Genomic DNA, 25,959 nt, shown 5'->3' with positions numbered 1-25,959 from the left:
CATTGAGTTACTTCGACAGTTGTTGCAATCCTTCCTGTTCCGTTGCTTACAGATAGGTGCAATTACTGCTTTTGTCCAATCTGAAGGTACCTTACCAACACTACATGCTAATCTTACAACTCTATGAAGCTATTTCATCACTGCTCTTCAACTATACTTCTCCATTTCAGATCCAAGTTCATCTATACCTGCTGCTTTTTGAAAATTGAGTTTATTTACCATCCTTTCCACTTCCTCAAGCGTAATTTCACCAACATAATTTTTCTCCTCACAATGAGCGTAGCTGTTCGCAACACCACAAGGAAAATTTCCTTTTAATTTGCGAAGATTTTTAAAATATTCCCTCCACCTCTCCAGTGATTTCCTGGGATCTATTATGAGTTCACCTGAATTACCCAAAACACTGTTCATTTTCTTTATCCCTCCCTTCCTAGGATTCTTTATTACTGTCCAGGATGGTTTCTCTGCTGCTTGACCTAGCCTTTCCAGGATATTACCAAAATCTTCCCGAGACTTCGTTTTGGATTCAACAAATATTTGTTTCGATCTGTTTCTTTCACCAATGTAGATGGGTGCAATTACTGCTTTTGTCCAATCTGAAAGTACATTACCAACACTCCATACTAATCTTACTTCTCTATGAAGCTATTTCATCATTGATTTCCAACTATACTTCAACATTTCAGGTCTAAATTCATCTATTCCTGCTGCAGCGGCCATTGTTGGAGCCATTTCTGATAAGTCTTCTTTTCACGTTTACAAGCTGCTCTCACTTCCTCATTCCGCCAAGATGTTCGCTTTTTCCCATCTTTACACACAGTTGTTCCTAGCTATTCCCTTTCTGTTTCTACTACAGTGTACCTGTATGCCACCCATTCTCCTTCCATATCCTGAACATGCTTACTGTCCACGGTTCGAAACTTCTCACTAATCATATCGATGTACTTCTGTCTAATTTCCTCATCCTGGAGATTTTCTACCCATATTCGTTTGCAGACAGATTTCACGTTCTCTATTCGAGGCCTAGATTTACTTAGTTCACTACAGATCAGATAGTGGTCTGTATCATCGAAAAATCCCCGGAAAACTCTTACATTCCTAACAGACTTCCTGAATTCGAAGTTGATTTTGATATAGTCTATTATGGATCTGGTACCCCTACCCTCTCATGTGTAGCGGTGAATAGCCTTATGCTTGAAGAATGTATTCGCAACTGCTAAACCCATACTAGCACAGAAGTCCAGCAAACGCTTCCCATTCGCATTAGCTTCTATATCTTCCTATCCTTGCTGTTGACCCTGACTACGATGTCACTCAATGCTTCATAAAACTTGTCAACTTCATCCTCATCTGCACCCTCACATGGTGAATACACTGAGAAAATTATCGTCCTAATTCCTCCAAGTGCCAAGTCTCCCCACATCATTCGTTCATTTACGTGCCTAACAGAAACTCTTTTGCGTGCATTGGTATTCCTGATAAACAGCCCCGTAAAGAAAGTAGTAGCTACATCGATAGAACGCAATATTTTATGAACTAACAAGTACAGTTGCATTACACTCATTAAGTGTAGTAATTCGCAATGTACTGTATATTACATTTTGCTGAATGTCGGGAAGCTCTTGGAGACCGTTGGAAAGGCGTCCTCTGTTGATGAGAGCGACTGAGCACCCTATTGCGCGGAGGGCTGATGCTACGTCAAGAAATCAGCGGTCTTGGTGTGGTTCCTTCAACTTTCAATACAGGTCGAAGTCACAAGGACTCATGTCTGGTCAGTGCGGAGGGTGCTCTAAGACCTACCAATGCCTCCATTACAATAACTACTTGGCATCGTTTGCAACATGACAACGCGAGTTGTCATGTAACACCATAGTGCGATCATCTCGCAATAAATGTGGACTTTGCGCCGCTCAATCCTACGCAGTTGTCGCTCTGGAAATCTGCAATAGTAATCACTGTTGAAAGCTTGTCCTTCAAGCACAGCATTTGTAAGAATAACACCCTCGTTGTTGTATGACGCAATCAGCATAATCTTCACCCGACTTGGTTACTGTCGAAATTTCTGTGGACTTGGCGAACCTGGGTGACGCCATTCATACGACTGACGCTTGAATTGAGGCTCGGAGGATCGTTCCCACGTCTAATCAATGGCGACAATATGCTGGTGAAATGTGTCTCCTTCGTTGTGGTATCAGTCGACGGGGATGTCAGTCAGTGCCTCCTGGTGCTATTTCTGTACGTCGGTGAGTTGATTTGGAAACCAACGGAACGTAATTTTAAGACATTTAGTCAGAGTATGCCACACTGTTGAACGACTGAGACCAACCTCTATGGATAATTCCCGGAGAGTCCATCGATGGTCCACGGAAACGAGGACACTCACGATGTGAATCTGAACTTGAGGAATGGACGGCTGGCTTGCGCGTTGCAAATCCACAGTCTCATTCCGACCAGCACGAAACGCCTTGACCTATTCTCGCATTCTCGTAATCGTAATCCTTGCTAACATACCGAGCTCGATAGCTGCAGTTTTCTGTGGTTTCCCATTTTCACACCAGGCAAATGCTGGGGCTGTACCTTAATTAAGGCCACAGCCGCTTCCTTCCCACTCCTAGCCCTTTCCTGTCCCATCGTCGCCATAAGACCTATCTGTGTCGGTGCGACGTAAAGCAAGTAGCAAAAAAATAGATGCATTTCTTACACCGGTAACCTTGACTTTAATCCACGGACGCCGATAACCTTTCGAAAACATGCTTTAGAGTAGTGAAATCGACACTCTCCACTTCAACGACACTTCAACGAGACACAGCAACTACACACAAGACTGGATGCCCGTCAAGTGCACAGTACACATCGAAAACAGCGCCACCTGACCGTTCCCGAATCCCATGTGCGCATTCCCGCTCTCCTGCGAGAGTCTCGAGTAGGTTTCCACGATCTTATTTACAGCATTCCTATAAACAATTCTCTAGCAACTGTGTGTAAACTGTTACTGGGCATTTCAATTGCAGAAAACGTGGTGAAGGTCAACATTTGAGTGCCTGAGTAAGAGAAGGGGCTATCCCCCCCCCCAAAAAAAAGTCAGAAATTAGTTTTATCGTGTTTAGGCATAGTGCTGATATTAATTGTCAATCCTGTGCACTACTTATGGTAGTGGTATAGTTCTTCGTCTGTCCAACTACACACAGGAACCTGAGAACTTTGGGAATCAGCTGTACGGTTAGCAATATAAGGGGCTAACCCACATGCGGAGCGGAGGGGCAAGAGTGACATGTACTTGCATTTCTAACCAGAAAATGCCCTTTTTTTTCCTAGTTGTTTTACGTCGCACCGACACAGATAGAACTTAAGGCGACGATGGGAGAGGAAAGGCCTAGGAATGGGAAGGAAGCGGCCGTGGACTTAATTAAGGTACAGCCCCAGCATTTTCCTGATGTGAAAATGAGAAACCACGGAAAAGCATTTTCAGGGCTGCCGACAGTGGGGTTCGAACCCACTATCTCCCGGATGCGAGCTCACACCTGCGCGCTCCTAACGGCACGGCCAACTCGCCCGGTGAAAATGTCTTGTGGTGGCACAAATAGTGATTTTAATGTGAGTAAATATAAAAAATACGTAAATAAGGATAACTGGAATAGGTCCGTAGCGAAGATATTGAGACATAGTGGTGAACCTTATGTAAGTGATAAATGTAAGAAACTTGTGCCAGCTAAGTGAATGCGTGAAGGATGTAGGGGAAGAAATAATAATAATAATAATAATAATAATAATAATAATAATAATAATAATAATAATAATAATAATAATAATAATAATAATAATACCCTTTTCTTTACGTCCAGCTAACTACTTTACGGTTTTAGGAGACACCGAGGTGCTAGAATTTAGTCCCGCAGGAGTTCTTTTACTTGCCGGTAAATCTACCGATACGAAGCCGACATATTTGAGCTCCGTCAAATACCACCGTACTGTGCCAGGATCGCACATGCCAAGTTGGGGTCAGAAGGCCAGCGCCTCAACCGTGTCAGCCAGTCAATCCGGCCAGTGAAGAATGAAAATGCTAATGTTGAGTGGTGTGAGTATTACAAACTACCTTCTATTTAAAAAGAAAACTGTTTTGTAGGATTTTACAAGCTTGAAAATTACAACTTACAAAATGATTTCTTGTTCGATCTGATCAAACAGAAGACATGTAAGAGATCCTAAGCAAAAAAGGAATGTGAGCCTAACAGAAAGGTGGCATTCTACTATCACCTAAAAAGTGAAAGCGGTGAAGATGTTAGAGTGTCTTTAAAAGATTTTTGTGACACGTCTTATGTATCTAGAAAGCGTGTGTCATTTGCCAGATATGGGATGAAAGAAGAACAATGATGTGGAAGAGTTGACGATGATTTTAGTGATAGTGATGCAAGTCTGAATGGAAGTACTTCATTTCCTGGGTCACCCACCGTCCCATCAGTACCATGTCAGGACAAGAGAGGAAGACATGGAAAGTGTTGGGAATAAACGTATTAATATGTTTCCTATGTACTTTAGCCGCTATATTAGAAATAAAAAGACCACAGAAAAGCTACATAAGTTCGGTGGCGTTAGTTTCTGAAATGCACACTCTATCTCAAAGAACACGAGGACCAGAGTGACGAAGGCCCCGCCCCCCTTTCATATGATAAATACATGTTTGAATGAAAACTTTAATATTGGATTTAAGGCATCTTTAAATGACACCTCCGCCAGTGTACGATGAGTGGAGGCCTACGGATGGGAATGATGTCCCTTATATAGTTAGGCTTCATCGAATAAAAGCAGAACAAGGATATAAAACTCTAAATGATGCCAGAAAATACTCTAAAAATCCTACTTATGAATACTTAGTTATCACATACGACTTACAAAGGCTTCAACTTTACCTAAAATATCTACGGAAAGTGTGGTCTATCTCAGGCAGCTGTGGAAGTATAATCAAGGTGTTCATGTCTGCAATGACGAATCTGGTGTATGTGTATGTGGATAGAAAACGTTGCTTCTCGGGAATTCCGTGAAATAGGTTCATATCTACTAAGAACATTGGCTGACAACGAGTAAGCACAAAACAAAACATAACTCTGGTACTTCTCACGTTCTTGTAGCGACCAGAATAACAATATATTTATTCTGTATTACATTTTGGTACATATTGGGAAGTTTTATGGAAGAGAACATTCGTTTCTGGTGCCTGGCCACACATTTTTGTCAAGTAATAGTGTTTTTGGAATGATAGATAAAAAGCCTCGAGAATTTGATTATGTTTACACACCCGAACAATGGAGAAACATTGTTAGAAGGGCCCGGATCAAAAAGCGATGTACAGCAGTGGACATGGAACGTGTAGACTTCAAGGATTTAATAAACACTCATAAAGTTCATATTTTCCGAAAACAACCTGGGAGGCCGAAAGGAAAGAACAAAAAGATGAAATTGTTGCTTACAAACGAGGTTTTGAAACAAACACTGGAAAACCTGACTACCTTGTACCCATCACGAAGGGATATTAATCACTTAAAATTTGTTGATTTGCTGCGTCTACTGTCATACATTCCAGAAGTGTATCACGGAAAATCTTGACACTGAAAACCAAGAAGTGGAAAAAAGTCCTCATTAACAATATTATCTTCTTTCAATACGGTATTTTCCTTAAACTAATATCGCTTTATAAACGATTAAACTTAAAATGCTATTCTACTCTTAATTTTCTGAGTTACACTGGTATGTAATTAATTTAAAGACTATAAATTGATATTTAAATTTTCAATTTTGCTGTGTATTTTGTATAATCTAATAAAACCTTATTTATCTCAAAACCTTGTGCTTTTTCATTTATTTCGGTGAGTGAACGAAAAAAATGGACGGGCGGAATTTAAAAGTACAAAGTAAAAGAAAAAATACCAAGAACATAAAGAAAAATATTCGGCGAAACACACTACAACACAACCTCAAGGGGGCAGGGACATGCAAGTTTCGACTGTCTGGCATTAGTCTTCAGAACGCAAACTGGTATTCCTTATGAATTGTGGAAGGTTTCCATTATTATTACTTAAAGAATGTTTGATAATGGGTTGTACAGGCTAATCTGTGTCTTGGAAGGCTGTTGTGAACAAAAGCAAAATATTCATTTCCTGGGTCACTTTCCGTCCCATCGGTACCATGACAGGACAAGAGAGGAAGACATGGGAAGTGTTGGTAAAAATAATTGCTAGGAAACGCTGTCCCGCCATCCATCCACACATTACATCACAGCCTGCATGGTTGCTAGGGTTGCACTATCGTCACATTATCATCCGTCACGCTCCCTTCCGTAACGCAAATTTTCAGGTGACTCCCATCCATAAGACATAGCCTCTTTATGTCAATGCCAAGACAAAATTTCTAACGCCACGCAAAAGTAACATTTCCTTGAGAAAGGAAGTAGTGAAGCTGATATTTCGTTTGTGAAGACTAGCTAGTACGCACGTTTTACTGTAACTCAAATTTTTGATATCGCGAAGAAGTTTCAGCCTCTGCACGCCCTCCGAGTTATCAAAGTTCAGCTGAATATGTTGTTTCAAACACAGGCGATGTTATCGTAGTTATATGTGTTGTGGGGTCTCATAATGAGCTGAGGAAGTATCATAAAGCTTGAAACTTATCCAAATTATTTATGACAGATCCACCATATTCCTCATATTATTCCTCGTTTCAGAGATGTAATCTACAGTATTTCAACTGGAAGGTTTTCTTCACAGAGTGTGGTGTCTTTATTTCTACGTCAATGAAATGTCAACGTGAGCTGAACCATTTTAAAGATAAGACGTTTCTGTCTTGAACAGGCCGGTTTTCCTCTGATATTACTAAAGATATGGATTTTCTTTCAGAAGCCGGCAGAGGATGACCAGCAATTCTGTATTTACCTACTTTGATCACATTATTATTAAACAGATTAAATTACTTGCATACGTGATAGGACATGTTTTAATAGCACAGATAAAGTAGGTTAAAATATTTTTTCCTATTTATTTGAATCACACGATATACTTTTGTTAGGGAATTCGTCCCAAAACCAAAATCTACTCTCATCTTCAGTTCGGCATTAATCTTTTCAGTCTTAAGTTTTCATGTTTCACGTCTTCAATTAGATTTCTTAATTTGGCAGTCGTTTCTGCTTGGTTGAGTAATGATCTTAATTCGGTTTAGTTTTACGTGTACAAAATCCATGTATTTCCCCAGGCCTATTTCCCGTTGCCCACACATTCCATTTAGCTCAAAAAATCATTACTTGAATTCTTTAACAACGTAAGGACGTCTTCATTAGGTAGGTTGACAGGCAGTTTCCCTCCATCTTCTGACATGCTAATTTTCCACTTGTCACACTACAAATCCGCTGTACGAAGAACGTATTGCTAGATTTCCTATCAGTCAAATTTAAATTTACACCACTATTATAAAATCAGATTTTACAGACATCGCATTTTACTTTCAGATTGACGTCATGTCGGGATCCAGCCTTAATACATTCCAAACACTGATTGTTGTATTTGCTCCTACTAATATTTATCCACGTTTGTAAATGTACTATACACTGCTCGAAGAATTTATAACAGCTCAGTAACTAACAGTCCATAATATGTCCATAAAGGGCCGTGTGATGGCTTTATATTGGGGTAGTTGAGTACACATGATTGACATCGAAGCACCTTTTGCACTGTGGACCATGGAATTGCCAGCTGCCGTGACACAGATTGTGCACTGCTTGATGACAGTTGATAACCTGCAGTCGATTCCGTCACAGTCAGAGCGACCGCCACCCTCATTCTGGGGCATCACTCGAGTCACCCAATTCTTCAAACGTTTTCAATATTTTCTGCAATACATGCCCGGAAATGGGGCCTCATCGTAGTCCCTTCAGTCGTCGATAATGGTGCCTGCAGTGTTGCTCGTGTTGTTGTTGTTGTACATATATTTTACCAACAAAATGTGATTTTGGCATTTTTCTTGCATTGGTGTGGTAATAAATAACACATCTATTTGCCTTGGTTGTGTATAAAATAGTTGGTTTCTAGCAGCGGATGGTTATATAGTATTATAGATATAATATATCCAGTAAAAGAAAGTAGTGATATTCTTCGATAGTCGCCACATTGAGCTTTGCTGCTTTATATGATGGTGAAGTTCATAATTCAGCAGGACTGATTTCGGTGTTCCAAAATTTGACGGTAAGCATACGTCTCTTCAGCTACTACGTGCCCCCTTTCTGCTGTAAAATTTGGCAGTGCTTCCGCATGATCCAGTTTCTTTAGTGGTATTTCCCTATCGAACATCTATTTCAACCTCTTGAAGAGAAGGAATTTCAAAATACGGTTTTGTATAAATGTTTGGGGAATTGCATTGAAGATCTCATCAGTGCACGAATTTCTGTTTAGTATCCCCTCAAAGGGTTCTCTCGAGTGGTAGCTAACTCGAAGAGTTTTCTTTGAGTTGGAGAGCCAGGGAATGTTTTAGTGACGTTGAAAGGAGCAAGGAGCTTTAGTACCGAGTATTTTAAGTGATTTTTCGGTCCTCCGTTGTTTCTTCAGAGTCCTACTTGTTGTCCGGACTTCAGCTTTGGCATCTTAGTATAATAGTTTCTTCATGACTGAGTGAGGATAACTTTGCCAAGTGGTGTGCGTTTTTCATTTTTGGTGTATGAGGATTTTTAATTTTATTATTATGTTCTTCAAACCTGTCCTGATGCTTCTTGAAAATGAAAATCCACAGCCTGTTTCCAGTTATTCGACCGGGTCGGGAATGAAGTGAATGAATGAATCCTACATCTATAGACGAGGATAGGAATTGAGCCTTCTGCTGAAGTCTGTCGCACTCCTCTGGGGCAGTGATTAATGATTGACACATGAAACGAAATGATATCGGAGAGTGTTGCTGGAATGAAAGATGACAGGGAAAACCAGAGTACCCGGAGAAAATCCCGTCCCACCCCCGGTTTGTCCAGCACAAAACCCACATGGAGTGACCTGGGATTCGAACCGCGGAACCCAGCGCTGAGAGGCCGGAGCCTTAGCCATGGAGGTTCTGGTCCTGAAGCTTCTTCTGGACGACGTTCTAGGGACTCCCCATAGGCTGAAGGAACTGCGATCTTAAATGGCGAGCAGTAGTGTTCAGTATCATATAGATATTCAGATTATTGTTTTTCATTCGGGATGTCTGCAAGTTTACTTCGGTTTGTTCGTCTTTAAGGCATTCAGTATTCAGTTTACCCCTTGTGTGTTTCATTTGCCTTCATTGTTTTCGAGGAACTTGCGGAGTTACTGTCACTACAACACAAGCCGATATATGGTGGACTATGAACAGTATATACCTGCAGTGTTTCAACTGAGCAACTTACGTAAACACTACACGAAAGAAACACAAATATCGTACAATGAATCTACGCCTCTGCATGCAGGACATGCTGTATAAATGTTTTCGTTGCATTAAATTAATGCTATACAAATACAACAGGTCATAAAGGAAAATAAATGCTACTCAGCTGTTTCAAAACATAATTTAAGCTGTAATAAATCCAACGTACTCTGTCGTCAGAATGTTTCACCTTGTGACATGGAATAATGACCACGCAACGACTATTGATATCATCCATAGATACTTCACTTCATTCGTTGTGGATGATAGTCTCTTCCCTTCATTATTCTGTGATCTCACCTAGTCAATTATCGTTCATTTCAAAAACACTAGGGTATTCATTTTGTGAGGTCTAGCCTTAGGAGACATTCATATTCAATTCACATTCTTCACCGGATTTTGTCCTACTTCAAAGTATCGAGATCGTCCATCAATGTCAATTTCATGTGGAGAGGGAGTGGTATTCTCATTTCTTTTCTGCCTAGTACCTTATCTGACGTAGATGTTGGTGGCATAGTCATTGCCCCCTGTCAGTTCACTGATGAGCCATCCTCAGTCGGAGCTTACCTGCAGTGAGATAGCCGGTTCCAGAACACAGGATTACGCATCGGATTTGTCACGCTAATGGTGATTTAACTTCGAATATCTCACTGTATCCGCTGTTTCAAAATGGCTATGGCATTGATTCGCACAGACAGAACAAAGAAAAGGTTACCAAATGCATTTGATTTCCTTTGGTAGGGGAAACTAGAAGTATCTCTGTAATGTATATTGGATTAGCCTCACATTAGGATCTGACTCATTACGCTTTCCTCTAATTCCTTTAGAGGAATCACAGTCACATATGGCGTAGTGTAGGTAATTATTTCATAGAAGAAGAAAGCAGGTAGTGTACTTCTGTTTAGGCATATTCCGTATTATTTTGAAGTAAATCCAGCCATGAAAGGTAAATCACACATCAGCAAAGAAATATTAAACTACCAGTGATAAGGCCACAAACATTTTTCTCTCTCACTGCGAGAAACCATCTGCCATATCTGAAACTCTTATTACATATCGTGAGCCGACAAGGGAAAGGTATTAATTCAAAAAATGCGAAAAATGAGGTATTAATTGTGTTAAGTACAACAAATTATTATCTGCATACAAGGAAAACGTACTAAATCCTACCTCTTACAGTTCCTTAGCAGTCCATTATACACAATATTCTGTCTGCAAAAAAGCATTAAGTGTACTTAATATCTTTTTCCTGTACAATTTAACATTGATTTTTACGTACATTCTGTACATACAGATTTAATTAAGTTCATAACCTATTATATAGTAGTAGTGTGTGTCACTTACATGGCAGTGATTTGAGTTCTTGGTTAACACTGGGAATGCACGACATGGTTTTCTCTCAAATATACCCCGGTTTTATTTCCTCAACATTTCATTTACGGTCCGTTTTGCAGATACCTTCTTCTGATGTGAACCAACTATACTGCAGTGAAAAAATATGTGTGTATAATTTGCGTACGAGACTGTTGCACCGAATTCCGTGCATCACTTTGCATGGAATGAAATTAATAGTCAACGATGGAGTTCAGAAATTGGATCTTGGTTATTCTGTTATGTATCTTCTCTCCCGGATCACGTTACTGAGGTTTCCTTGTTTTGAGATACCTGTCGGGGTCAAAACAGGAACCAAAATATTTCAGCTCTTTATTTTGTACATAGTAGAAAGTACACACCGCCATGTTCTTATAAAGTGGTCACAGAAATTTATGCCCGTGTACATCTCACAGGACTGACTGTCAATATTATTTAATTTTGTTGGATCAAAGGAGCTTTGAAATAACAAAGTGATCCTTGCAAAGGAGAGGAATTTAAATATGCTGGTTTTTTTACCTTCAACAATAACTCACCGGCTAAAGATAAACAAGTCCACATATGACAGGTGTACGTTTGTCAATTGGCTGAGAGTGAAGTATTTCAAGTACACAAAGGAGAATCCATGGGTTCTGGTACACAAGTACGAGCACTCTGATCATTATCGCTCAATCCGGCTTCATGGAAAGGGAAAACCACCCGCACCATGTGTGAATTGGGTCACCTGATGACCCACAGCAATAGCAATGTCCTCTCGTGGTGCAAATCGCCTACCACGTAGTGGTTCCTTAATCTTCCGAATGAGAAAAATGTCACAGGGCGAAATGTCGGGAGAGTACGGTGGGTGCTTCAATCCTTCCCGTCCCCAACAGCACAGTAGCTGCCCTGCACACTCTGCTTTATGTGGTTTTGCATTGTTGTGCAGGATTATTGCACTGTCCACACGATCCGAACGTTTCTCCCGAACGCCACGTCGTACCTTTCGCACCATGAAGTCCCTGTAGTACTGTGCGGTCACTGTTTGGCCATGTGGAACAAATTTGCAAAAAATGACGCCCCTGACATCAGTTTGACTGGGGAAGGATTTTGAGGGACCTTCTGCCTCCTTGGTGATCCAGCATGTCGCCACTCCGCGGGCTGACGTTTCAGTTCTGATTCGTATGCCCTGGCCCAAAATTCATCGATGGCGATTATTCGTGACATTTCGTGTTCGCCGTCCGGTTACCAGCATGCAAGGTGGTCGGAGCATATTGCATAGCGCACCCACCTTTGAACTTACGTCAGTGCATGCAGTACCCACCGCGATGGGATTTTCCGCAGTTGCAGCTCATTACGCAATATCATGTGGACGATGCGTTTCTCGATGCCACTTGCCTTCTCTAACTCCAGTAGCGTCCAGCGTCTGTCTTCATCCAGGAGCTACTCGATGACGGCACGTGCCACGTCGGTCCGCACACTGACAGGTCGTCCCGAACGTTGCTCATCACTGGTTGACACACGTCCTTACTGAAACTTTCCTACCCGCCGTACTACTGTACGGTATGGTAGGGCATTATTCCCAAGGGCTTCCACTAATTCACTGTGATATTCCATCGCATTTCTCCCTCGGAGAACGGGTATATTGCTGTAAGCACGCTGCTCAACACGGGTTAGTTCCATCTCGCACGACACTCACCAACTGACTGATTTCACAGCCCTCGCTGCGTTACTACCAGCTATCACAGAGCCATCTGTTGTTCTGCATGCACACTATGCCTGCAGAACTTCCACACGACACATGTACGTATGTGATCCGTTAACATATGTACGAGAAAAAATTGTTGCCATGACTCTTGCCCTAATCCTCGTATATTGTACATAGGAAACCACACTAAACTTTAACTGACAGCTATATTTATATGACACTAACCAAATACCCAAATACTGTACAAAGAAGCATTCACTTTAACTACGTGGTCTCACTCAACCTAACCTTAACACCAGTTGAAAACACAGCATTTACATTTATCTAGCTGTACTGATATGGACGAGTCTGGTGCAGATAGTTTTTAAAATTACTGATAAGTTTCATAACAGGTACTTGTCCCATTCCTGTCTGTGGCGGTTCAGGACTCATCCTGGACCCTGCGAGATGCTTAGTTCTCCATTACACGGCTGATGATCACTGAAGAAATCGCATACACTCTGCTGACAGTGAATCCCACACCAGCGTTAGATTCTTTCTTCAGTGGCGCTGGTAGGATGAACTCGCTATAATCATCAGTATACACTTCATAACGACTAATTCACGTGATCCCCATTTCCATCACTCCCGCAATCAAATTAATAATTAATTAATTGAACGGTACGGATCTCGAACGTGAGAAAAGTAATTCTCCCACTTCAAACTGAACAGATAAGATTACTGATGCCCTCAAATTTATTGTTTCCTGGGGAGGTAGTTTGTGACGAACTCGATTAATTTCCAATGGGGGACTGTGTTATCATCCCAAGTTAATAATAATGTTAGAAAGGTGTACTGTATTGTATGATACATTTGATCCTTTTGAATGAGAACGCAATATGTTTTCGTTCACAGAATTTTCTACAGAGGGAACGCACGCATTTATTGTATCGTTAAGCACATGGTATTTCTTGTTGTAGCACAGTTTATGGCGAAAGACATGTATGTCCAGCCTTTTTAGGGCGCGTTTCTCTCTTCTTGGTTCGCGCTTGTCCATGATCTGTCTTTCATTGCGTCTGTACTGTAGAATTCCAAGGCAATGTCTGAGAGTTTTCATTGTCTTGCTCCAAAAAGTGTCTGGTAAGTGTAATAGTTGGAAGGTTTAGGTTAAGTCCGATGTCCTCTATATACAACGTCTCGTCATGTTTCATCTGGGTCAGTGTCCGAATCGTTGGCTGAAAGATCAGCTTATTGGCCTTCGGTTCAGAGGATCACTGGTTCGATTCTCGGTCCGATCGGGGATTTTGACCTCCATTGGTTAATTCCAATTGCCCGAGGGCTGGGTGTTTGGGCTGCCCCATACATTCCTGCAACTCACACACCACACATAACACCATCCCCCACCACAATAACTCACAGTTACCTTCAAATGAGAGACGCCGCCCACCCTCACCGGAGGGTCGGCCTTACAAGGGCTGCACTTGGCTAGAAATAGCCACACGAAATTATTGTTTGATTATTTGATGGCACCTTCTTTTGACTTTTTCCTGCTATAGCGAGGAGTGTTGTTCTTGTTATTATCATATTTTTTTCTTCGTTGTGCTGATTAGCTATCCTGTAGTCGGACTGGATACACTGGTTTTGCAAATTAATGGGTAACTACTGTAAAATCCTTGGTTGTAAGTTTGCAAGAGGAATATCTCTGTTGCAACTATTATGTCGGGATGTTCGAGTGTCTTTTGAGTAATATGTGTCAAGGCATTTCTCGCTCCTTTGTTCCATAGTGCGTAGAAGTCTTAGCCCTGTCGTTTGATTACTGTGTGAAGGATTCCCTTTCATTTCTCCGAGAGTATTGTGAGAAACGAAAACGGCGGAATATAATGCCCATTGGACAGAAGTCTCTTTGATATACAATATCCATTTACTTGTACGGCATTCCTATTTTCAAGGGTGTTGTCTTGTCTAATAATCGGAGTTCTGTACGTTCAGTCTCTCCTTCTATCTCAATTTATTGAGTCCTTCTCCTCAAATCACCGGATAGTTCTACTCAGTTATCCCATCGAAATTACACAATGTTTATTCGAATACATTCGTCGATACAACCGTCTTATACTGTTACAAATTGTCAGGTTACTCAGAACAAAAACAAATTGTTATTCGGAGGTCTACACGACTCACGCACTCAAGACCCAGGACAAAATCGAAGCCCAGGGTTATCCCTCGGCCTTTCATTTGCAAGTCTTTACAACGACAATGTGACCCAAACGAGATGCTCATTCCTGATCGCAGATCCGCTGTTAGAGGTTGCAGACTTCGGTGGTAGCGATCATATCATGCCTTGTGTTCAACCACAGTTTTCGACAGCCGATTGGATAAAATTCGATGGTATGGTTCCCTGATATATATTTACGTAATAAGTTCAGCGACATTTACACTTTGAAAACTGAAACATATGAACCTACCAGCTAACAATGGAGAAAGCTTGTACCCTCGTGACCTCAATACGTTCCAACGACTGTACCCGTCACCCTGTCTTTACACAATACACTAGCCATTGCCGGTATGCAAACAGCAAATGCAGTGCTGCTGTACACTAGTGCATACACCATCCTAGTACGATGCGGTCGTAAACGAGGTTTACTAATCCAAGGGTTTGCATTAGACGGGTAGCACTGAGGAAAATGCCACGGGCGACCATCCGGTTGTTATCCCTTCATATTGTGACATAATCTGCCTGCTGGCAGTAGTGCCCCAGTGAAAATCATTTAGTACACATACCATTCATCATTTATGCATGCGGGAAATTCATAACTACGGCGCCCGCGGGCCGCCCGGTATATATATGAAATTACTTAATTAAATTCCTTTCTTTACAATACTCCTACAGTATAACACTACAACTTCTTGTCACATTTTCTTCCCTTCCGGCACCCTCTACTCTCATCACCTCTCCCTAGTCCAGCCAGTTTCCCCGAATGAACTTACCTACGACTATTCTGAACTAATCCCATAACTTATACGTACCATAGTGGTTCAAGTGAAAGCATCTGAACATAGATCCCTATCTCCTACCCACCAATTGGGATTTACAAATCTCACTCTCAGTTTCCCTTATTTCCATTCCATAGTCTTATTAACATCTCCCATCAACCTTCCATCCCCTCCCAAAAGTCAATATCTCTCCTACAGATTATCACACTGCTGACGATTTGCGGTCTCTTGAACTTTTCCCACCCTATCATTAACCAGATCCCATACATGCCCAAGTACGTTAGTACCTATTCGTGCTTGTCTTACGTTATTCGTACCAATGCGGAAAATGACAGTACCACCTTATCTTTACTCTCCTCCTTCCCTTCTACTTTCCTCAACATCTACCTTAACCTAATTCATCCAGTCTACCTTGGTTCCCTTTCCTCCACGTACTTTCCTCAAGTGCCTAACAATAGTGTAGCCCATGACTAAAGCTTCAACCCCACCCACCTCATTAGTTCCATTCCTCTCCTGGTCTTCCTTAACTTCCTTGACACCTGCAGAACCAACTTCTTCCTCCCTTCTCTACTCCTCACTACCCTGTTCCACCTCCCTCTTCCTATTCTGTACTCTACGTTTCCCTTTCCTCCGATTCTCTTTCCGCTTGCTTCGCAAATTTTCTGTAACTCCTTCCTGTTGCCCATATTCCATTTTACCTGCAGTGATTCATACCGATTCTAAACTGATACCTCTCCTGAATTCACTCCCAAAGGTGGAATCTTAGACCACATAATAATAATAATAATAATAATAATAATAATAATAATAATAATAATAATAATAATATGTAGTCGGTCTGAAGGCTGGTTTGTTCCTCAATCGCTCCACCACCAGCTGTCATAGATAGCCTTGGCGTCACTCAAAGAGCGTTCAGGGAATCAAGAGTGGGGTAGATTCCCGTTCATTTCCTAACCGTAATGATGGAATTATCATTACTATGGTGAGAAGGTGTTGTGGATTACTACCGTATAGGCATCTCCATTTCATATTTGAATTACCAGTTTATTCTACCACACGCCAACTAAATTGTAAAGCTGCTGGGTGAATTGAATTGAATTTTATCATGTAGAAAACGAAAGTAACAACGAGGCCTTGTACATGCCAACATCGTACGATACGCCCAAATAAACTCACGGATGAACGGGGCAAGCACATATAAGTAAGGGAAGAGCTCATCTACAGAAACACAAATAAAGGACTCCACAACAGGCCTGGGAAGTGACGGAAATTATTTCCATGTGCATAACTGACTATCTACAATAAAAATATAAGGTAACCGTTTCCTTTGGAATAGCAACAAGGAAGAATTTATTTGGCAACGTTCACTAACTGACAATATTTCACATATCACAATACCTACCCGAAAAGAAATACAATGTTTCGTTCCACCTCACCACACTGATGGCGAGGATAAAATATGTGATGTCGAACAGCTGATCCATGGGGATCGAACTAATATCCGTAAGCTTGGATATGTAGACCTAAAATAAAAAACATTTGAGGAGACGTCGGCGCGATTGTAACCTTGAATTACTGTCGTCTCCACGTTCCATCTGATGAGTCACCTCCGGGTATTTACATTTCAGATAGTCCGGATTCCTATCTCGGAAATGTAATCGTAATTAAAAGGGAGACGAATTTGACGGACGGACCCTAGCCTACACATCCAGATTAACGAGCATGCCAGGAACAGCTTGTTAATTAAAGCTTAACTTAATATTTACAACTGTCAATATGTCAATAAAATTATCGGAAGGTTATCCACTAATCTCACATAATTCTGACATTTACCGTCCGTGGTCTCACCCGCACATTCATGAACTTAAGCCTCCAAGCGAAACCTAAGCTGTGGGTCAGAAACAACCCGACTTACGGCGACAACATTTATGATTATTACTATTATGATTATTAACATTTGTCCTCCGCGTTATGATTTGTTTACGATCACCGACGTTTCAGTATAATGGTCATGTATATTGGTAATCAGTATTCAAAGGTTGTTATTGTGATAATGATATTATCATTAATATTATCAGAAGCAATAACATGACGATTCTTATTACCGGTGCGATCTATTTTGTTATGTTTATATTTAACGTGCTATAATCATCAAACTTCATTAATACGGTCAATATTACGGGTCTACCTTATTTATTATTATTATTATTATTATTATTATTATTATTATTATTAGTTCCAATTACATTCGTTTCATCTGTCATGATTTATCACTCCACCGTACGTCTATTCGTGTGGACATCAACCTCTCTGATCTCCGGGGTCGTAATGCTTCAACAACTTAACATGCAGGTTTATCTTCCTCGTACGTATTACTATGGGGTGCAATCCCGGACTCTTCATAGCTCAGTCTTACTCTGCCTGCGTCCTACTGGCTGATAATATTTCCCTGTACCCGGACACTAATAATTCTCTGTGTTCATCGTAGATTAATTTTAATATTTCATCGTAGCTTCATTTCAATATTTCGTAGTAGTTTCCTCGTTACTACTCCTGATATGGACACCTCTCCATCCTCAGGCCTCAGGGTATATTACACATCTATCATTCACAGAGTTTGCGACTGATTATATACGGCTTAGTACGATACCATTTATTTATTAGCTGCCTGTTACTTCTCATTTCCCCATTTACACTTGCTTACTTGTTACAGGTCACCCTCCACGAATTAACGTCGGGATGTTTACTTATATTCCCTTAGTTTTCAACACTCATGGACGTGTAAAACTTACGTGGTCCCAAATCACTATTTAGCATTCATTAACACCACGATTTTACAATAATGTTAGACCATTATTTAGAAGTCATTAATTAATTCAAATGTTAATTAACGTTATTTGGGATACAATTAGACATCTAGCATTTCATTAGTGACTCATAATCATCGTATTTATTCATTTATTCATTTAAGCTTCAAATTTTTACACCGTTTACATGTTAACATTGCATTTTAAATCCCGATAATTGAATCCATTAAAAATACAACATGCAAAATCTCGTCATTTAGGTATTATAATCATATCACTCGACCTACAGTACGTAAAACAAACATTTAAATACGATAGCACTTTCATGTCTCTGCATTTCTCGAAATAACATGTCTAATTCCTTATTAAAGTACACCAATCACCGCGGTGATAAAGAAATTCTTTAAAACTAGGTTAGCCTCAAAACAAACACTAAACAAATTAAATGAATTGGAAAAGTAATGCGAACGACATGAAGCATGAACAACAAGAGGAAAATAAGTTAATATGGAAAGGGCATCTGATTCGGAAAGTTATGGAACCAACTAGAGGGAAGAATATCATTGATGTGGTGCTGGTAAAACCAGATGAGTACTATAGAGAAAGCGATGTAATAGAGGGTATTAGTGATCACGAAGCTGTTTTTGTCGTAGTTAAATATAAATGTGAAAGAAAGGAAGGTATTAAAATTAGGACTATTAGGCAGTACCATATAGCTGATAAAACAGGCATTAGGGAGTTTTTAAAACGTAACTTTGAACAGTGCAAAACGGCAAATAAAAGTAAACAGACTCTGTTGAAGACGGTGAAAATAGGTTTGTATCTTTGAAGGCAGTAAGTAATGGTAATGATCCACTATATTACAACAGAGAAGTAAAGAGACTAAAGAGGTGGTGAAGGTTGGAAATAAATAGTTAGAAATTGCTGTGGAATTAAGGAGGAATTGAAGGAATTTACTAGCAAATTGAATCTAGCAAATAAATCAGCAAAGGATAACATGATGGTAGGCATAATGGGCGGTCATACAAATTTCAGTGAAAAATGGACGATTATGTATAAGTACTTTAAGGCAGAAATATTTTCAAAGAAGGACATTCCAGGAATCATTAATGAACAAGGGGATTGTGTATGCGAGGATCTTCAAAAGGCAGGAGTATTCAGTCAACAGTATTTAAAGTTTGTTGATTACAAGGATAATGTCTAGATAGATGACATGATTAATACTAAATAGGTATTAAAATTTACCTATGATAACAATCACATTTACAATAAGATACAAAAGTTGAAACCTAGAAATGAGGCTGGAATTGATAAGATTTCTGGGGGCATACTAAAGACAATGGGTCGGGATATAATACCATATCTGGAGTACTTATTTGAATATTGTTTGCATGAATGGAGAGTTGCTCGAGTAGCTCCTGTGTATAAAGGAAAGGCTGATAGATATCAAGCGGGAAATTGCAGGCCAGTCAGCTTGAGATGCATTGCATGTAAGCTTTGGGAAAGCATTCTTTCTGATTATGTTAGACATGTTTGCGAAATTAATAACTGGTTTGATAGAAGGCAGTTCGGATTTAGGAAAGGTTATTCCAATGAAGCACAACTTGTAGGATTCCAGCAAGATATAGCAGATTTCCTGGAACCAGGAGGTCAAATGTACTGTATCGCGGTTGAAATATCTAATGAATTTGAAAAGGTAGATCATGCGAGACTACTGGCAAAATGAGTGCTACTGGGCTAGACAAAAGAGTGACTGAATGGATAGCTCTGTTCCTAGAACATAGAACTCAGAGAATTAGAGCAGGCGAAGCTTTGTCGGTCCCTGTAACAATTAAGAGGGAAATTCTTCAAGGCAGTATTATTGGAAGTTTATGTTTTCTTATATACACTGACCGACAGAGCAAATGCAACACCAAGAAGGAGTGGTCAGAACTTTATGCCAATTGCAGGGTAGACTGACGTCACTGAGGTATGCTCATGATGTGAAATGCGCCGCTGTGCTGCGCACGTAGCGAACGATAAATGGGACATGGCGTTGGCGAATGGCCCACTTCGTACCGTGATTTCTCAGCCGACACTCATTGTAGAACGTGTTGTCGTGTGCCACAGGACACGTGTATAGCTAAGAATGCCAGGCCGCTGTCAACGGAGGCATTTCCAGCAGACAGACGACTTTACGAGGGGTATGGTGATCGGGCTGAGAAGGGCAGGTTGGTCGCTTCGCCAAATCGCAGCCGATAACCATAGGGATGTGTCCACGGTGCAGCGCCTGTGGCGAAGATGGTTGTCGCAGGGACATGTGGCACGTGCGAGGGGTCCAGGCGCAGCCCGAGTGACGTCAGCACGCGAGGATCGGCGCATCCGCCGCCAAGCGGTGGCAGCCCCGCACGCCACGTCAACCGCCATTCTTCAGCATGTGCAAGACACCCTGGCTGTTCCAATATCGACCAGAACAATTTCCCGTCGATTGGTTGAAGGAGGCCTGCACTCCCGGCGTCCGCTCAGAAGACTACCATTAACTCCACAGCATAGACGTGCACGCCAGGCATGGTGCCGGGCTAGAGCGACTTGGATGAGGGAAAGGCGGAACGTCGTGTTCTCCGATGAGTCACGCTTCTGTTCTGTCAGTGATAGTCACCGCAGACGAGTGTGGCGTCGGCGTGGAGAAAGGTCAAATCCGGCAGTAACTGTGGAGCGCCCTACCGCTAGACAACGCGGCATCATGGTTTGGGGCGCTATTGCGTATGATTCCACGTCACCTCTAGTGCGTATTCAAGGCACGTTAACTGCCCACCGCTACGTGCAGCATGTGCTGCGGCCGGTGGCACTCCCGTACCTTCAGGGGCTGCCCAATGCTCTGTTTCAGCAGGATAATGCCCGCCCACACACTGCTCGCATCTCCCAACAGGCTCTACGAGGTGTACAGATGCTTCCGTGGCCAGCGTACTCTCCGGATCTCTCACCAATCGGACACGTGTGGGATCTCATTGGACGCCGTTTGCAAACTCTGCCCCAGCCTCGTACGGACGACCAACTGTGGCAAATGGTTGACAGAGAATGGAGAACCATCCCTCAGGACACCATCCGCACCCTTATTGACTCTGTACCTCGACGCGTTTCTGCGTGCATCGCCGCTCGCGGTGGTCCTACATCCTACTGAGTCGATGCCGTGCGCATTGTGTAACCTGCATATCGGTTTGAAATAAACATCAATTATTCGTCCGTGCCGTCTCTGTTTTTTCCCCAACTTTCATCTCTTTCGAACCACTCCTCCTTGGTGTTGCATTGTCACTGTCAGTCAGTGTACATTAATGATATGTGTAAAGAAGGGGAATCAGAGATAAGGCTGTTTGCAGTTGATGTTATTCTGTACAGTGTAATAAATAAGGTACGAAACTGTGAGCAACTGCAAAATAACCTCTTTAATGTTGTGAGATGGACTGTAGTCAATGTCATGACGCTAAACGAGGAAAAGGAAAGGAGTTTCACAAACAGGAAAAGTCCTCTCAGTTTTAATCACTGTATTGATGGAGTGAAAATTCCTTTTGGGGAACATTGTAAGTACCTAGGTATTAATATAAGGAAAGATCTTCATTGGGATAATCACATAAATATGCACATTTTTATGAGGGTATTTAGGGGTTGTAGTAAAAATGTAAAGGAGAGGGCATGTAAGTCTCCGGTAAGACGCCATCTAGAGTATGGTTCCAGCGTATGGGACGCTCACCAGGATTACTTTATTCAAGAACTGGAAAACATCCAAAGAATTGCAGCTTGATTTGTTCTGTGTGGTTTCCGCAAATGAGTAGCGTTACAAAAATATTGCAAAGTTTGGGTAGGGAAGACTTGGGAGAAAGGAGACGAGCTGCTCGTCTACTTGGTATGATCCGAGCTCTCAGTTTAGGTATCGCTTGGAATGACATCAGTAGTCGGATAATTTTGAGTGGTGTCTTTAAAAGTAGGAAAGATCACAATATGAAGATAAAGCTGGAATTCAAGCGGAGAAATTGGGGCAATTATTCGATTATAGGAAGGGTATTTAGGTATTGGAATAACTTACCAAGGGAGATGACGCATTTTCGGTCAGGCCACATGGATGTGAAATATAAAATGAATTTTTGAGCACCTAAATTCGATTAACAGTAAGATCAATTTCACGATGGAAGTAGAAAATGAATGTAAATGACCTTTTCTTGATGTGCTAGTATACAAGAAGGATCATGGTACACTAGGCCATGCAATTTATAAGAAACCTACACTTGCTTTCGTGTTACAGGTCATCGTCCACGAATTAACGTCGGGGTGTTTACTTATATTCCCCTAGTTTTCAACACTCGTGGACGTGTAAAACTTACGTGGTCCCAAATCACTATTTAGCACAATATAAAATATACCATTATTTAGCATTCATTAGCACCACGATTTTACAATAATTTTAGACCATTATTTAGAAGTCATTAATTAATTCAAATTTTAATTAACGTTATTTGGGATACAATTAGACATCTAGCATTTCATTAGTGACTCATATTCAACTTATTTATTCATTTTTTCATTGAAGCTTCAAAATTTTACACCGTTTACATTTTAACATTGCATTTTAAATCCCGATAATTCAATCCATTAAAAACACAACATGCAGATCAGTACTGATTGATTGATTGATTGATTGATTGATTGATTGATTGATTGATTGATTGATTGATTGATTGATTGATTGATTGATTGATTGATTGATTGACTGATAATGCATTTATCTCTACCCTTCTATAATCCAACTGTCTCTGCCGGCTTCGATCTTGGGATACGGAGGCCGGTATTAAAAGTGACTGTCTACCTGCTTGGACTATGTTGAAATCATGGGAACGCTGCTGAAGTAATATGCCGCGCATAGGTTGGGAGACGAGAATTTTCTACACCCGGTTGATCTATGCTTGAGATGAGATTACATTCCGATATGCATGCCGTTTAATTTAATTACCTTCGAATATTTGACAGAGAGCAGGCCTGAATAATACCCTGTAAACTCGTATTTATTATTTGTCGGGATCCCTATATTTTTCCATGCAGCAGCTTGTATAATTGGTCGAAACTTTACGATTTATTATACTGATGTCATGGAGAATTCAAATACATCTATAATAGTCACATAAGAACTTACGAGCCAGAGAATGAAAAATAATACTCAGGTTAAGAGTTGACACCAATTACACCTCACTCACTTTAGAGCTTCACAACAGAAGGAACAAATTTTGATATTCGCAAAGAGTTTAAGCACACCATGGGAGGTACATGTAATCATTGAATAAAACTGAGTATATTTAAAACGTAATAATGCTGTTCAACGAATAGACAATGGTGACATAAAATAAAGAACAGATATATGATACTGTGCAAAAGTGGTAAACAACAATATCAAGTGGCATTACTTACAGGTTGTACCTTTGTTATCTTTACAGATGTGATCTCATTGGAAAGCACCGCAAGATCGTTGTCCAGACTGGTAAGTTAAGTAACGAAAAGTATTTTAAGTACACATTGTAATGTAGGCTTATACACAGAGTAAGTGCACGGTTGAAGTTAATTCATCGCAGATAAAGCCGCAGAACCCGAGGCTTCTGTGCCTGTTCTAACTGGTAAAACATATAATATTCCTTTTAATTGTATATATTCTACAAACGATCCGTAATACTTAACACGCCAAAAGCGTAAGAGGTACTTAATAATATTTATTGGAGAAAATTCAGTAAAAGTTGTGAAGAACACTATTAGGAATGAGTTGGTAGTTTACCGAAACCTAACTGCTTTCATTTTAATCGCTTTGTAGCCTCTGAGGTTCGCTATAAATGACTACGTCGATATACTTCATGGGAGCAATATATTTTGTTACACGACCCCGTTCCTCTTATGTTCAGTACAATAATGTAAAAATATGAAGTATGCAATTGAAATGCAAACTAACGGAGAAAAGGATCCATTTGTTGAATGGCTGATGGCCTAGATGCTAGGCCCCACTAACCCTTTCCAGCCCGCCGATGCGATGTGGCGTCATTACTTTCCTGAAGGATTCAATCCATTTATAACTCAATTATCATAAGCCGTGTGACATCCTGGTAATTTTCCTCGTAGTGTTAGAAGGTAGGTAAACTACCACGGTGACAAATGGCTTTATAATTGAGTTATAAATTGACAACAAGCTAACAAGCATATTTTGTTGAACGTGTTCATGCGACCTGCACTGTTAGAGAAGATGAAATAGTACCTGCGGAGTAGCATTAATTTACAGACCGACTAACGACATTTCAAAGTAGCAAGTATGTAACAAAGTGCTCCATTTCCTCCTCCTTCTCCTTATTCCGAATTAGTCTACTAGAGACCAAGCTTGCTTAACCGTTGGGCTTTGTTCTTTGCCCACTATTGTCACATATTTTCCTAGTGTATCTTCTTTCTTCCCTCTGACCTGGGAGTACCACTCTCCTTTAGACTTTTATTTTCCTCAAAACTGCGGACTTTCTTCTGGATCTCTCTCAACGCCTGTCTGTTGTGTAAGTGAGTTCAGCCCGATATATTTTAATTTCGTTCTCCGCCTCCTTTCGCCAGATAGCGCGGACATTTTGTTTTCACCAGAATGTGAACACGTGATTGATCAGTCTGTTGGGAGAAAATTTTATCAAAAACACCATAGAAGTAGCAGAGTAGGGAGTAGAGCTCTGAATTGTTACGCCTTCGTCAATCCCTAACTCCTGGTATCAGGCCTAGGGTCATTCTAAGAATTCTTCCCTCACTGACTTCAAATTTGCAATGAAGACTTTTCTGTTCAGTGAGAAACATTCCATGATATTCAGGGCATTACATCATATTGTTAATATAATTATTGTTAAGAATTTTGTCATCGTTGTTAAATAAATAATTGCAAAATTAGCAATGCAAATCCATCAAGAATTATTCGTTGTTAATACATTATGAAGCTATCATGAAATCAAGACGGAAATAAAAGTTATGTTTCTAATTCGAATGTGGCGTACATTCACGTTCCAAAATTGCTAAAGGATTTCCTGTCTCAAAATAAGCTACAGAATCACCAAGATATTCCTCTGAAAATAGTATGAATCGTAAAGGAAGGACCTACTTTTACATAATATTTATAACGATGGGGTTGCATTTTATCAAATTTTGTATATGTACAGTAAATTTGAAATGTATGTAATTAAGTAAATTGAAAATTTTGAAGTAATATTACACAGGACAAGTAAAACCCTGCACTTAGCGACAACACCTAATTTTCTACTTTCAAGGTTCCACAATGTATTAGACGAGGCTTTCACTGCTTAAGTTCAGAGAGGATTCTATCAGTTTTAACTCTTTTTGTTTCTTGTTTTAAATGGTGAAGAGCATCTTTTCGAGATACTTCTACGTAACGTCAGTGCACAATGGTATCTGCAATAGTGTGGGTATTACTAATGAATGGGCACCACCACGTGAAAGGAAGTGCTCGTGAACTACGGTATATTTTAGGGCCTATGATGTATTTCACCAGGAGTTTAAGGAAAAATGACTCTTGGAGAGCAAATCCACTGAAGGGAACTTAAAGTTGTCAAAAGGAGGGATTTAAAACCTCTTCCCTCCCAGCTGGGCTTCATTTTCCTGTGCTTTCTCCGTTGTGGTCTCTGAGACCACATTAAATTTGTCTAAGAACCACAAATCAAAAAGATCGATGAA

At 40.6% G+C, this 25,959-nt stretch overlaps 1 protein-coding gene across 2 annotated transcripts in view; it reads left to right on the top strand.

The window, feature by feature from the left end:
• Positions 1-25,959, top strand: part of Oct-TyrR (Octopamine-Tyramine receptor) — a 1,114,805-nt gene that overhangs the window by 347,921 nt on the left and 740,925 nt on the right. For both annotated transcript variants that reach the window (XM_068225823.1, XM_068225824.1), the window contains exon 3: positions 23,700-23,743. The gene's annotated coding sequence lies outside the window, so the exon portion shown is untranslated. The remainder of the gene's footprint in view (positions 1-23,699; positions 23,744-25,959) is intronic.

Source organism: Anabrus simplex, chromosome 2, assembly GCF_040414725.1.
Source record: "Anabrus simplex isolate iqAnaSimp1 chromosome 2, ASM4041472v1, whole genome shotgun sequence".
Classification (NCBI taxonomy): Eukaryota; Metazoa; Arthropoda; class Insecta; order Orthoptera; family Tettigoniidae; genus Anabrus; species Anabrus simplex.
The sequence above is the reverse complement of the archived record's forward strand: the minus strand, read 5'-3'. Positions and strand labels throughout refer to the sequence as shown.